Below are 11,899 nucleotides of genomic sequence, written 5' to 3' on the forward strand. Positions count from 1 at the left end.
GGGTATTCCTTATTTTCTCTTTGTTGTTTTTCTTGTGTGTTTTCGTATGCAGGGAAACAAAAATAAAGAATCTCTTCAATTTGATCCGAAAAATAGAGAGAAACCTCAAGCAACTGAGAAAGGAATCAAGAAATCATAGGGAACTAGAAGAAATTGAGGAGCTTGAGCCAGAAAGCATGGCAAACAACAATATCAATGCTAGGAGGACTCTTGGTGTAACAACCCAGTTTTTGAGTACGTGAGATCCTTTTTGAAGACACGGATTTCTCCGAAAGATCAGTGAAGGGAACACCTCTGCTGTATCATCAAGCATTTCAATCCTCGTGTCATTATGTCATATTTAAGCCAGAACATTTTGGAGGCAAGTTTGATAACACGATCATGAAGAACCTAGTTTTTAAATCGTATCGGTTAGGAGCTTTTGATTCTGGTTTTCGTAAATAGTCTCAGTTTGACGAACCGGACTCGATTTAAGAGAGAAGAGAAATAGTAATAATATTAATATTAGATATTGATGCCAGGGCATCTTGGCTAGTTTCACAAGCCATTTTTAGTATGTTTTAGGTTAGTTTTATGCATTTTCTTATGCAATAAGCAAGTATTTGGTTGAATATGCATCCATACCTTGATTCAAGCTAACATTGTGAATTCTAAACAGTTTCATGAGAATAATGCAAGGATTGATGATAGAATGAATGATGCATCATCTCATGATTAAGAGCAAGACTTTGATGCACTTTGTTTGGTTGACAGAATCGGCTTCCGTTCTCTCACGCGCTTCACTGGCTTCCGTCAATCTTTCTGTCAGCGTCACTCTCCCTTTCTCTTTCGAGCTCAACGGTAGCAAAACTAGCAACGGTAGCGGCAACGCATGGCAGCGACGAGGATGAATGGCGTGAACGTCTCCGTCGATCTCTCTCTTTGCGGTTCTGCTTCTCTCTCATTCTCCCCCGTGGTGATTCGACGGCAGCTCTGGTGGCAGTGACGCCCACTGCGCCGTCGCTCTCTTCCCCCTCCTTCTTCTTTCGCGGCTCCCTCATTTTCTGATTCGGTTCCCCCCTCGAGCCCCCTCCCCCCCCCCTTTTTCTTTCTTTCCATTCTGATATGCGTTTATGTTTTATAAAATTAGGTTAGAATTTAGGAATTTTAAGTTTAGGATAGAATATATATAAATAATATAATAATTTAAAATAAAATAATAATTTAAAATTTAAATTTAATATTGTAAAGATTATTTTTAAAATATATAAAATTTTATTATCAATATATCAATGAATTTAAATAATTATTTCTAATTATAAAATAAACGTATCAATCACATTTTATAAAATATAATTTTAAACCCGAAAATATCAATTATTCAGATTATTGATATTATTTTTTATTATTTTTTATTACCAAAATTTTAAGTTCAATTTATATAAAACAACTAATTATAATAAAAGTTGTACATAAACATTAATTAATTTAAACTTAAATAATTTATAAAAATCAATTTAATCATTCTAAATAAATTAATCTCTTAGACCCCAATTTAATAAAATAAACTATAATTTATTCATAATAAAAATTATTTAGATTAAATTATATAATGCTTCCATAACTAAATTTTAATTTCAAATCATATGAAATAACCAATTATAAAAAATTACACAAGAATCTTAATTACTTAAGTTATATTTGTGTATCTTAGTTTTTTTTCTTTTATATTTAATTATTGATTTTATATTTATAGTTTAATTAAATTTTTTTAACCTTCACAAATTAATTTTTAGTTAACATTAAAATTTAGTTATTAATAAAAATTATATATTAATTTTTTAAAAGAATATAAAATTAATATTTACAAATTTTAAAATTAATAAATATAAACAATATGTAAAATATTTTAATTTTTGAAACAAAATGAAATTATTCTAAAAAGAATTATATAAACAATTTTTTTTACTCTCAAAGTGTTTAACATTTTGAAATATTTTTTTTTTGTTATAAAATATACTTACATTTTTGTGACAAACTAAGTAACATTTTACAAACAATATTGAATTTTGTGACAAATTAATTTTTTATTACAAAACAATTGAAGGTTTTGAAACAAAAAAATATTTTGTTACAAAATATTTTAAATTTTTGCAACGACTTTATTCTTTGTTACAAAATATTATAATATTTTGTAACAAAACAACATTTCATTACAAAAACTAACATAATTTGTAACAAACAAAATCGGGTTGTTACAAAACATTATTCTTCTGTAACAATCACCAATTATTATTACAAAATATTATTTTTTTTGTAACGATTTTAAATTTGATACAAAATTTTTATTACAAATGTTCCATTTACAAATGTTCCATTCATGAAGAATGAATGGAAACATATAAGAACATCGTTTAAGTCCATTGGAACTGTTTTGGATGTAGGATAAGTGGTTTTGAATTGAGAGATTTGGTGAATTTGGGTTTTTAAAATTTTTGGTAAAAATAGATTTTGGACTAACTTTGGTGGATCATATCATGAGCTACATTTTTTGAAATGGATTGATTTTTGTATCAATTAAAAGTTAATTCAAAGATGTTTAAAATGATATATATTTTGTGGAAATAAGAATTTTGTAGAAAAAGATATGATTGTTGGAAGTTGGTGTCAAAAAAATTTTATTTTTGTGATGTTACAGAAATTGTGAGTTCTGGTTTTTGCGCACGCACACTGTTGTGCGTGTGCTCTGAGCAGGGGCCATGTTTTGACTTGTGCATATGCACACCCTTGTGCGCATGCACACACTGTAAAATTTTGAAAACGTGCGTACACACACGATTGTGCTCATGCACACACGGGGATATGCCTACTGTTGAGAGCGTTAGCACACTTTGGTGCGGACACATACCTTGTGAAATTTGCAAGTTGTGCGTACGCACATGCTAAAAGTGCCTTCTGTTGAGGGCGTTTGCACATATCCATGTGTGCACTCAAAATGGAAAATTTTGCCTTCTGTGCGTATGCATACTTTGAGAAAACTCTTCTTGGAGTGCATACGCACAACCCTATGCGTACGCACACTGCTCTGTTTTTCAATGAAAACCTGGTTTTTAACCGTTTTACCTTACCAGCAAGCTTGTAAACTTCCGTAACGATTATTTAGGATGTCTTAACTTTTTTTTTAAGATGGAAACGTAGAGAATACACTAGGTGAGTCTAACTAGACATTTTTTGGTAAAAAGTTTAGAAGACAGAGACTTAGGTTTCTGAAGTTTGTGAGTGGATGATTGGAGTACTATGCTGATGATGAGTATGATGAGTTGTGGAGATGAGAGAATTGGAAATGTTTGTGACGAGCCTGGGACTCGAAGATAAATGAGAATGATTAAATACTGAAAGTGATCACTGATGGCATATATAATGTTTGATACTGGTATTGTTGAGACGCTATGCGTCTGGCAGGGATGGTAGGTTAATCCTGCCTGTCGAGGTCGCGGCGGTGGCATAAGGGCGGTGGTTAGTCTCGCTTACGTTGAGATGTGAGGTCTGTGGCTGAGTATCACACTCGCATCCTTTCGGAATCACAAGAGTGTGCGCAGGCACTATATCCCTGGATCGTGTGTTGGGCACGATATCCCAGGGGGTACCCATTTTATTCGTGACCGAAAGACAACATCTTGATGGAGATGTGTTGGGCTGACAGTTGAACCGACAATATAATATCATAGCCAATAGGGCAGGCACTCATCATGTGCATCTTCTATATAGTTGCTTTCTTTGTTTACTTGCATAATATGCCTAATTGTATAACATGCTTAAGTGCTTTTTGATTTACCTACTATACTTGATAATTACTTGTGATTTACTTGTATGAATTACCTATGTTTACTACTGGGATTGAGGAAGTTTGGTAGGTGGTGGCGATAGGATCACATGGAGGTTAGGCTGGTGAAGGCTGTGAGACAGCGGTGAACTGATACTTTAGAAATCCCCTAAGTTAGTTGCCCTGTTTAAAGATTTATTTATATGTTTTATAAGCTTGAATATTTATGATGGATATCAAGCTCTAGGATTGCCTCTGGCATCCTGGGGTCTTATATCTTACATTACTAAGCACTATTACCATACTGAGAACCTCCGGTTCTCATTCCATACTTTGTTGTTGTTTTTCAGATGTAGGTCGCAACCCACCTCGGTGAGTTGCTTGATGGTGACAGAGCGAAGGACCTTTATCATGTTTTGGGGTCTTTTGGTTATTTTGATTTAGTTTCCTCACTTTTGTATTTATATTTGCCTTAGAGGCTAATTTTGTAGAGAGGTCTTTTGTATATGCTGCTTTAATATTCAAAAACTATATGTCGCTATATACTAGTCGGCTTAAACTCCGTGGGCTGTGGCTAGTATCTTAAAATTATTACATTCTTATATTTTGTTATTGGTGCACGAAATTGACTCCGCAATATTCGCCCAGATAGACCAGCAAGTGCACCGGGTCGTCCAAGTAATGCCTCAGGTGAGTGGGGGTCGATCCCACGGAGATTGTTGGTTTGAGCAAGCAATGGTTACCTTGTAGATCATAGTCAGGCGGATAGAAAATATGATACACTACAAGAAAAACACCCATTCAACCACACTTTTTTTAGGCTACATTTGAAAAGCGTAGCCTATTCCTAGAATAGGCTACGCTTTTCTCTGTGTTTCCTTTTTGTAGAAGAATAGGAAACACGTTTGTGGCATCACATTAAAAGTGTCTCCTTAGATATTATAAATATCACTTATAATGCGTAGCCTTATCTTAAGAGCTATGGGTTCACTTTTTACACCAAAGAGTGCGCTTTTAAAGGGTAACCTATTTGTCAGGTTTCAGGTGCGCTTCAAAAATGTTGCCTAATGTATCTCAGGTCAAATGTCCAACACTTAGTAAATTTTTTTTACTTTACAACAAATGATACATCACAAACACTTAGCCAAATCGTGAATGAAACATAACACTTTACCTGAAACTGAAGGTCGATCTCGGATGAGATTTGCTATAGTGGCCGGAACTGTTGTGTCCGACTTGTTGACCATGGTGGTGCTGCTGGTCCTTGTTCACCGAAGGGTGGTGGTACCTACAAGAGACTCCGATGCTTAAGTTAGCATGGGCTTTAAGCAGGTATTTTGTGTAGAATCAGAGTATGACTTATACCTGGGTGCTCCAATATATTTATAGTAGTGTGGGTTGACCTTCTTAGATAAGATAAGTTAGTTATCTTATCTTATCTTTGGGTAAAGTCTCCTTATCTCTTAGGGGGAACCACCTTTATCTTTCTAGGCTGTAGCTGCCTTTAGATTGGGCTGCGTCCCTTCGTTTGGGCCTGTTTTGGGCTTCTTATGTCGATTTGGCCGACCTCTTTAAAGTAGAGGTCAGTTGCTTTATTTTCGATCAGCCCGGGTCAGATAGGTCGACTCAGGGTATGAATAGTGCCCCTGCTCGAGCTCGGTCTTTTCTTTTAGATCTCGACCTCTTTTAGGAAAGCTGTGTTCGAGCATCTTGCCTTGGGTTGATCTCCGGTTTGAGGCTCCTTGGATGCGAAGCGTTTCTCTTTATTGTAGCGTGCGTTGCACTTTTCTTGGAAACGTGCGAGGGTTTTAAAGGCTCATAAATATCCCTTCATCGTTTCCTTTTTCCCTCTTTGTTACTTTATTTTTGAAATTTTTCAAAGTGTCACTTTAAAGTTTCTTTCTCTAACTCCTCTTCGTCTTCTTTGCTCATCGTTTGCGAGGCATTTCACTCCTTCTGGTATCCTCTGGCTTACATGCCCCCCATCTTTCCATTTTTTTTTCTCGAGGACGTATCCGGTCGCTTGCTTCTTCCTAATTCTTCCCTTGCGCTCGCTTCTTCATACTTCACAGGTTGGTATTTTCCTTCCCTTTTACATTTTCACCAGTCGCCTTCTTACATATCTCCACTGTTGTGCGTGATTTTTACTGATGTTGTCTCTGAGAATCTTGACCCTTTTGAGAAAAGATTGTATCTTTCCTTTTTTTAAATTTTGTTTTCACGTTTTTTTGAAAAGCTTGCATCTTTGTGGTGATCCTTGCATTCTTTTGTTGTGACGTGCGTACCTGGTAGTTTTTGCTTCCTTGGTGTTTTATTATCGCTGTTTTTGTTTCTATCGTCCTTGCATGTCCTCGTCTCTGGGTTCACTACTTCAGTTTGAACTGTTGGTAAAGAAAGGTTGTAGCTTTCGCTGATTTTTGTTGGTAATGATGACTTTCTTGCTGCTTTTTATGGAGTGATGTTACTAGAGAAGGATTGTGTTTTCTTGTTGTGAGATATTTAGGGCATAGATCGTCGATTTCCTTCTTTCATGGTTCTTGCCTTGTTACTGCCTCCAAAGAGTGCCTCTGGATTTTAATGTGAATCCTGGGATTTCCTTTTTACTGCCGTATCTGACTCTTGATGTTCATATGTTATTGTCCGAGTTGTTTCCTTATTTACCCAAGTTGTTTTGCAGTAACCCCATTTTTCTTTTTCTTACTGTAGGAATAGTTGTCCATGTCTTCTCGCAAAAATATTATTGAGATGTCGACTAAAATCCCGGAAGGCATGTCTGACTGGCTGGATTCTATTGTTTTGATGTGTTACGGTGGCTGACCCTGAGTACTGTGTGGGACTTAGAAGGAACCATAGAATTTGTAGTGATAGGGATCAAGAGAAAAATTATGAGTTACTGTCACCTGACCTTGAGGAGAGGGTTAGTTTTCCTCCTTTGACTCCAGAAGAACATCCCTTTTTCTACGCTTATGACTATTTCTTTAGTCAATTGAATATTACCATTCCTTTTACCCCTTTTGAGATCGAGTTGCTGTGGTTCTGCAATGTAGCTCCTTCTCAGCTCCACCGGAACTCTTGGGGCTTCATAAAAGTCTTCCAATTGTTATGTCAGGAACTGCATATCCAACCTACCCAAACTCTTTTTCTTTATCTTTTCGTGTTGACTAAGCCTGGGGCAGCTAAAAAGAAAGCTTCCTGGATTTTAAGAAAGTGTTCTCCATGCATGACGAGTCTTTTAGGGATTTTAAGAATTACTATTTCAAGGTCCGAGCTGTTGAGGGAGCTCGCCCTTCTTTTTAGATGAAAATAATGAACCTGCCTTCCCTTTGTGCTGGCAAAAGAATGTGGTAGTGACTAGGTATTCTTGGGAGAGTTTGGATGAGGTCGAGCAGGCCTTTGTGCATGTATTAGAGGAAAAATGGGGCGAGCCCCCTTATCTTGATACGAAGAAGTTCCTAGGAGATCCCTTCCCTTCTTCAAGCCGAATTGGGTAGTGGCCGACTTCTTTATAGTCTTATTTTACGATTAAATTTTTCCTTTTCCTGTTTGTGACTTCTTTTCTTGGTTTCTATTTTGCAGAGATGGTGAAATCCATGGACTCCATGAAACACTTCCGTATGGCCAAGAAAGCAACAGCTGCTCAAAACATCTCGGCGAAGACTTTTGGAGAAGAATCTGCCCAAGTTCCTCCTAAGAGGCCGACCTCAGACACTTCTGGGCTGAGGAAAATCATCCCGACTCCTCAGGTTTGTGTGGTTCCTTCTGCTCCTCTCCAGTCATCCTCTGGTGCTGCCTCTTCTCCTATTGCTGGTCATCCTCCTAAAAAACAGAAGACTGTGGAGTCTTATGACTTGGACGCCCCTAATTTTGATGCTGTGGGGTTTGTTGATAATCAAATTTCTCCTTATGGTCGACTTCCAATGGATGATGTGTCCATCCTTCATCACTTGAAATTTATTACTAATAACAGTATTCGGATGGCCCATATGTGAACAGCTCTATTCCGCACTATTCAGGGCTCCCCAGTCCATGCGACGAAAGCTTTTCTTTAGGATGCCAAGTCGGAGTTTAACAGAATTAAGGGCTTGAAGGATGAGCTGGATGCTAGGGTGGCTAAGCTAGAGCTGAACTTGGAGAAGGAGAAGTCTCGAGCTACCAGGGTTGAGGCGGCTGCAAACTTGGCTTAGGAGATGGCGAAGAAACACAAGCAAAGTTATACCCGCACTTATGCCGAGGTGTTGGAGCTAAGAAAGAGGCTTGAATTTGCCCTCATGAATTACGCCGATCTCCAGGATCATCTGATAGATACTGTGACGAGTGCTTATGAAAATTTAAAGGCACAGGTCTGAGTTCTTGCTCCTGAACTCGACCTGACTCTCTTCAGCCTGGACAATATGGTGGAGGATGGTAAGATAGTGCCTGCCCCAAATGACGAAGATGACGAGCCTCCTCCTCCTGCACCACCAGCCAAAGCTTCTACAGCCACGACTTCTTTAACTCCTTCTGCTGAGGTCGGCCATCCTGAACCTGGTCTGGATTGTCAAGTTCTAAATCGGGATGATGGGAATGTGGATGTGATGAGCGGATAATTTATACGCTTTTTGGCATTGTTTTTAGTATATTTTTAGTAGAATCTGGTTACTTTTAGGGATGTTTTCATTAGTTTTTATGTTAAATTCACATTACAGAGCATTTGGACCATTTTCACAAGAGGATGGGATGTAGCCATTGACAAGGGTGATGCCTCCAGACGATTAGCCATGCAGTGACAGCGCATCGGACCATTTTCGAGATTGGATAAAAAGTAGCCATTGACAACGGTGATGTCCTTACATAAAGCCAGCCATGGAAAGGAGTAAGACTGATTGGATGAAGACAGCAGGAAAGCAGAGGTTCAGAGGAACGAAAGCATCTCTATACACTTATCTGAAATTCTCACCAATGATATACATAAGTGTTTCTATCCTTATTTTCTATCTATTTATTATTTATGTTCGAAAACTCCATAACTATTTTATATCTGCCTGACTGAGATTTACAAGGTGACCATAGCTTGCTTCATACCAACAATCTCCGTGGGATCGACCCTTACTCACGTAAGGTTTATTACTTGGACGACCCAGTGCACTTGCTGGTTAGTTGTATCGAAGTTGTGAATGAAAAACAATTTATTAAGACGTGCGTACAGAGTTTTTAGCGCCGTTGCCTGAGATCACAATTTCGTGCACCAAGTTTTTTGCGCCGTTGCCGGGGATTGTTCGTGTTTGGACAACTGACGGTTCATCTTGTTGCTCAGATTAGGTAATTTTCCTTTTGTTTTATTTCCAAAAATTTTTCAAAAAATTTTTCAAAAAAACTTTCAAAAATTTCTCATCTGTTTTCGAAAAAAAAAATAAATCTTTTCAAAAATATATTTTTCTTCAGAATTTTTAAGAATGAATTCTAGAGTTTCATGAAGCATGTTGAAGCCTGGCTGGCTGTAAAGCCATGTCTAATTCTTTTGGATAGGGGCTTCCAACCATCAGCATAGAGGCAAGTTAATTGGAATGTCAGCCGTGGCATGTCTGAGTTACATACTAAAGCTTGGCTGGCTATTAAGCCATGCCTAACGCTCGGATTGGAGCTTTAGACTAAGAATACAAGATTCCTGGAATTCATATTAAAAAATTTTGAAATCCTTATTTTCTTTTTCCTATATGTTTTTTTCGAAAAAAATATACAAAAATCCAAAAAAATAAAAAAATTCATAAAAATAAAAAATATTTCATGTTTCTTGTTTGAGTCTTGAGTCAAGTTGAAAGTTTGGTGTCAATTGCATATTCATCTTGTATTTTTCAAAAAATTCATGCATTCATAGTGTTCTTCATGATCTTCAAGTTGTTCTTGGTAAGTCTTCTTGTTTGATCTTGATGTTTTCATGTTTTGTGTCTTTTCTTGTTTTTCATATGCATTCTTGCATTCATAGTGTCTATACATGAAAAATTTTTAAGTTTGGTGTCTTGCATGTTTTCTTTGCATTAAAAATTTTTCAAAAATAAGTTCTTGATGTTCATCTTGACATTCAAAAGGTTCTTGGTGTTCATCTTGACATTCATAGCATTCTTGCATGCATTCATTGTTTTGATCCAAAATTTTCATGCATTGAGTCTTTTTCATGTTTTTCCCTCTCATCATTAAAAATTCAAAAATAAAAAAAAAATATATCTTTCCCTTTTTCACTCATAAATTTCGAAAATTTGAGTTGACTTTTTCAAAACTTTTTAAAATCTAGTTGTTTTTATGAGTCAAATCAAATTTTCAATTTAAAAATCTTATCTTTTTCAAAATCTTTTTCAAAAATCAAATCTTTTTCATTTTTCTTATTTATTTTCGAAAATTTTAAAAATATTTTTCAAAAATATTTTTCTTATCTTTATCTCCTAATTTTCGAAAATAACATCATCAATTAATGTTTTGATTCAAAAATTTCAAGTTTGTTACTTGCTTGTTAAGAAAGATTCAAACTTTGAGTTCTAGAATCATATCTTGTGATTTCTTGTGAATCAAGTCATTAATTGTGATTTTAAAAATCAAATATTTTTTAAAACTAATTCCAATCATATCTTTTCAAAAATATCTCCTTATCTTATCTTTTTTCAAAAATTTGATTTTAAAATATCTTTTCTAACTTCTTATCTTCTTATCTTTTCAAAAATTGATTTTCAAAATTTGTTTCAACTAACTAACTAACTTTTTGTTTGTTTCTTATCTTTTTCAAAACTACCTAACTAACTCTCTCTCTCTCTTTAATTTTCGAAAATATCTTCCCTCTTTTTCAAAATTTCTTTTTAATTAACTAATTATTTTAATTTTTTATTTTAATTCTCGAAAATTACTAACCTTTTTCAAAAACTATTTTCGAAAATCGCTAACTCTTTTTCAAAAGTTATTTTCGAAAATTCTCTCTCTCTTATCTGCTTCTATTTATTTATTCATCTACTAACACTTCATCTCACCCAAATTCGAACCCCCTCTTCCATCTGTGTTCGAATTTTTTCTTCTTCTTTTCTTCTACTCACACAGGGACCTCTATACTGTGGTAAAAAGGACCCCTATTATTATTATTTTTCTGTCCCTCTTTTTCATATGAGCAGGAGCAAGGACAAGAACATTCTTGTTGAAGCAGATCCAGAACCTGAAAGGACTCTGAAGAGAAAACTAAGAGAAGCTAAATTACAACAATCCAGCAAGCACCTTTCAGAAATTTTCGAACAAGAAGAGGAGATGGCAGCCGAAAATAATAATAATGCAAGGAGGATGCTTGGTGACTTTACTGCACCTAATTCCAATTTACATGGAAGAAGCATCTCCATTCCTGCCATTGGAGCAAACAATTTTGAGCTTAAACCTCAATTAGTTTCTCTGATGCAGCAGAACTGCAAGTTTCATGGACTTCCATCTGAAGATCCTTTTCAGTTCTTAACTGAATTCTTGCAGATATGTGATACTGTTAAGACTAATGGAGTAGATCCTAAAGTCTACAGGCTCATGCTTTTCCCTTTTGCTGTGAGAGACAGAGCTAGAATATGGTTGGACTCTCAACCTAAGGATAGCCTGAACTCTTGGGATAAGCTGGTCAAGGCTTTCTTAGCCAAGTTCTTTCCTCCTCAAAAGCTGAGTAAGCTTAGAGTGGATGTTCAGACCTTCAGACAGAAAGAAGGTGAATCCCTCTATGAAGCTTGGGAGAGATACAAAGAACTGACCAAAAAGTGTCCTTCTGACATGCTTTCAGAATGGAACATCCTGGACATATTCTATGATGGTCTGTCTGAATTAGCTAAAATGTCATTGGATACCTCTGCAGGTGGATCCATTCACTTAAAGAAAATGCCTACAGAATCTCAAGAACTCATTGACATGGTTGCTAATAACCAGTTCATATACACTTCTGAGAGGAATCCTGTGAGTAATGGGACGCCTATGAAGAAGGGAGTTCTTGAAATTGATACTCTGAATGCCATATTGGCTCAGAATAAAATATTGACTCAGCAAGTCAATATGATTTCTCAGAGTCTGAATGGAATGCAAGCTGCATCCAACAGTACTCAAGAGGCATCTTCT

At 36.1% G+C, this 11,899-nt stretch overlaps 1 non-coding gene across 1 annotated transcript; it reads right to left on the minus strand.

Annotated features, from left to right (window-relative positions):
- Positions 1-11,458: 11,458 nt before the first annotated feature.
- LOC112740027 (small nucleolar RNA R71) lies at positions 11,459-11,566 on the minus strand. The gene has a single exon (XR_003170963.1). It is a non-coding gene; the product is annotated as a small nucleolar RNA R71 (small nucleolar RNA).
- Positions 11,567-11,899: the final 333 nt, after the last annotated feature.

This window comes from Arachis hypogaea, chromosome 13 (assembly GCF_003086295.3).
Source record: "Arachis hypogaea cultivar Tifrunner chromosome 13, arahy.Tifrunner.gnm2.J5K5, whole genome shotgun sequence".
Classification (NCBI taxonomy): domain Eukaryota; kingdom Viridiplantae; phylum Streptophyta; class Magnoliopsida; order Fabales; family Fabaceae; genus Arachis; species Arachis hypogaea.